Source organism: Acanthochromis polyacanthus, chromosome 4 (assembly GCF_021347895.1).
Source record: "Acanthochromis polyacanthus isolate Apoly-LR-REF ecotype Palm Island chromosome 4, KAUST_Apoly_ChrSc, whole genome shotgun sequence".
Lineage (NCBI taxonomy): Eukaryota > Metazoa > Chordata > Actinopteri > Pomacentridae > Acanthochromis > Acanthochromis polyacanthus.
In genome coordinates this window covers 3750258-3754423 of record NC_067116.1, presented here as the reverse complement: position 1 = coordinate 3754423, position 4166 = coordinate 3750258, and positions in this window count along the sequence as shown.

The window sequence follows — 4166 nt, the reverse complement described above, 5'->3', positions numbered from 1 at the left end:
TGCTGGGAATGTAATCAAGGTCTTCATCTGAGCTACTTCAACATCCATGAAGATCTGCAGTGCCTCCTGAACACTCAACTGTTTCTGCTTCTTCATGCTACAAATTAAAAAGAAACACATTCAACCCACAGACGAAAATAAAATCCTGTTTGTGTGTCTATTTATTTACCAGGAGAAGTGTTTCAGCGAAAGAACAGGTGCAATTTGGGGACCGATTCACACTGGTACATGGAATCGTATTTATTTAGAATAGATAACTTTGTCTATTCAGGCCATGATTCAAAACACTGGCAGCTCAGTTCTCCCATAAGCAGCAGGGATCTAAGGGGAGTGATATGAGACAAAAAAAATGAAAAAGTGTTCAGCTGTTTACATTTTTGAGATCTGGGTGTTGTTAAAGATGTATAGAAGTTGGTTCAGGTTGTCCAGTCATGATTTTTCAAGTTCTGCATTTTATTTTCAGATGCAAAGCTATATAAAAAGTTATTTATTAATAAATGTTTTTGAATCATACTGAATTTATTTCATTACATGCAGACCCTAATGTAACTACCAGGTTAGATCAACATATATCACACTAATTCAAGTTAGACATTATGATGTTCTGGACCTTTGCTTTAATACATTTTCTGACTGGACCTCTTTAATTTCTCATCATCTATAATTTCCCATCTATGCATAGAACTTGACGTGGTTTTGGTTTACAAGGCTGGAAGGGGAAAAATCAGAGTAAACCCGCTAGAATAAACTAGACTACAGCACTGGCTACGACACAAAATGATGTCAAATTTAGTATGAAAAATGACAAGGACAGAAAAGGATGATAAAACATGAGTGAGACACATAATGAAGCATATTGTGGTAATCAGTGATGTTCTGATAATGTCATGAGTAGAAATAAAAGTAAAAAAAAGAGCAATTAATGTCAGTGAAAGGCCATGAAGGAATCACATTTTAAAAATGAAATAAGGAGAACTCTGAACATTATGGTGTCTACTGAAGGTGATTTAACTTCTTAAAACTGTATGATCGTGTAGAATGCATGAAGAAATGGAGTGAAGGTGTAATGTGAAGACCTGCACTGATCTGACCAGTAGGTAAAGAAGTGAAATGGTGCCAATAATCCATGTGGAAACAGTGAACAACTCTGAACCACACCCGGTGATGTCAGCTCCTGCTAAGAACTTATCTGGGGGGTTTTGTTGACCACAAACTCTGCTGCCTCTGAATGCTGACTTCTGGGGATGTTTGAAGATCACCAGCACATGTACCTGCTCAGTGTTTTAAACATTCTGACTGACTTTTTATTTTTAAAGTTGCTCTGTATTAGTAAAGGTTGATCTGGAGGAGTTAGAGTTGACCTGTACTGCCGTTCAAAAGTTTGGGCTCATCCAGACAGTTCCATGTTTTCCATGAACACTTTTATCCATGTGCTAACATAACTGAACAAGGGTTTTCTAACCATCAATGAGCCTTTCAGCACCATTAGCTAACACAATGTACATTGTAAGAAATTGTCATGTATATTAGTGGTAAATACTGGCAGTAGGGTTGCCAGTAGTTTACTGTTAATTTTACAGTTCTCCTACTGTGATCAAGCCTACAGCATGCTACTGCAATTATTCCATGCACTGAATTACATTGCTGTATTTTCTTGATATTACAATAAACTAATGGCAGCAGGGTTGCCAGTAAATTACCGTTTTTCATGGTTGCTGACAGTAAACTTATTTAAAGTGTATTACTGTTGTAATATCATGTACTAAAACACAGTATAGTGCTGTGTTTTGTTGAATTTACTGTATACTTGTAGCAGGATCTACAATATTGTTTTTTCCAAATTAGCAATAGAATTTCACCATGAACCCAAAGAATATTACCATTACCAATACTGGTAGCATTGATGACAGCCCATCACTATGAAACAAGCATTGTCTCTACTGTAACCTTCATTAACAACTTCAGTGTAATATATGCAATATACCCCCCCCCCCCCCCCCCCCCCGTCAAAAGTTTTAGGACACTTTCTCATTCAAATAAAGTAGAACCTGTCCTACAACTTTTGACAGGGGGTGTATCTACCAAATTTGGTACACATATGCAGCACATCAGGCTGAACAAAAAAGTCAGTGACAGCCACATTCCAAAGCCAACAGGAAGTGAGCTATTTAGCGTTGAATGTCAGATTTTGCCTATTTTTCATTTTTTTCTAGAGCCAACTCCTCCTAGGGGAAACTCCAATTCACCTCAAATTCAGCCAGTACATACAGGAGGCCTTAATGATCCAAAGTTATTAAAATCTTTTTCCAAAGTCAAAGGGCGTGTCCGTGGCGGCCTCTGGAATTTGGATCCTTTGAAATTTCAAATGCTGTGTAAATGTCCTGAACATGCTCCAATCTGCCTGAAACTTTACATGTATGATCAGAGTCCTGCCCTGATCACATCCATGTGATGGAATACACCCCCTGTCAAAAGTTGTAGGACAGGTTCTACTTTATTTGAATGAGACAGTGTCCTAAAACTTTTGACAGGGGGTGTACACTGAATGACTTAGCTATCTGAAATGCAGCAATTTTTTAAAAAAAATTACAAAAAAGAAGAGACTTAGAAAATATGATGTAACCTAAGATATATTTTAAAACGTAGCACCAACTGAAATATTTCATTTGTTGATACAAACAAGCAAACAATACAGCAGGAAATTTCAAGTATGCCTAACAGAACAAGTCATCAAATATGATAACATTAATAAACTTTTCTATAAACTTGGGGGCATGATACACCTAACCACTGAGAGAATCACTGCCTTTTAGATACAAAATGCACAATTTGTCAGTGGGACTGAGAAATAATAGCAATCCAACAAATGTAATCTAGAACTTCCACTTTCAAACAAACCGAAGTACATGAAAAAAATGTTCTTTTAAAAAAAAAATCTAAATGGCAGATTTCACAGGAGGATGGATCATTCCTTCAAACTACCTTTCTGTCACAAACAACAGCTCAGACACCCCTGTTCAAACTCAGTGTTTGATGATCAAAATTTCTGAAAAAATGAAATACACTCTACAAATTCTGACTCAGTTTTAGCTTCACTCAGCATTTCAAAGCAAGTGTTTTTAAATTAACTTAAACAGGTATCTTAAAACATAAAGAGAACAGAACTGGGACAAGTGAACAGGATCCCTTCTTGGTAACATAAATAGCGGTTCTACAGCATAAATACCAACATTTCTGAAATGAAATACAGCAGATTTACTAGGCAGGAGAACAAGAACACAGGCAAACAATGTAAAATAATCACAGCTACGTTGATGTGAAGTGCCTGTCTTCATTGACGATATGAAAGTCTATGAGGTTCTTCAGAAGAGTGGACACACGGGGACTGACTGCTACAGACTTCTTCTGAACGACTCTGCCTGTCCTCTTGGAGACACTCTTGCCCCGCTGGTCTTGGTTCCTCTCTCTGACTTTTGTCATCTGTCTCATGTTTTTTTTTTTTTGTTTCCTTTTGTATTGCTTGTGTTGTCTTATTTTGTGTCTGGCTTTATTCATTGTTTTTGTAATTCGTCCATTTTTTATATCTGTCTCATTTTTATTATATTTTGTCTTGCTTTTGTCTTTTATTGTCTGATTTGTCGTTTGTCTCATGTTTTGTTCATTTTTTTGGCTCATTTTTGCTATTTTGTGTTTCCTTTTTGTCTCGGTTGTGTTTTTGTTTTATTTTTGTCATTTTGTGTTTCGCTTTATTGGTTGTTTTTTGTCTCAATTTTGTGTCTTGTCTTGTCCATTGTTTTGTCTCTTTAGGTCTCATTTTTGTAGTAGTTTGTGTTGTTGCTGTAGTTTTTTGTCTTTTTTTGTTTGACTTTTGTCATTTTAATGAGAAAGTAGAAGCCAGAAGGTCCAATTTGTCTCTTTTTTGTTTTGTTTTGTGTCGGTTGTCTATTTTTTTTTTGTCCTTTTGTTTCATTTTTGTAATGTTTTGTCTTGTTTTGTTGTTTTTTGTCCTTTTTATCTAACTTTTGTCATTTATTTTTAAGAAATATCAGTTTGTTTTTGATATTTTGTAAAAAGATAAATCCTTAAATGTGAACTTTTCTGCACTAAAACAACGGAAACATTTGGAGTTGTGGTCATTTATTTTATAGGTTAAAATGCTGTGATTT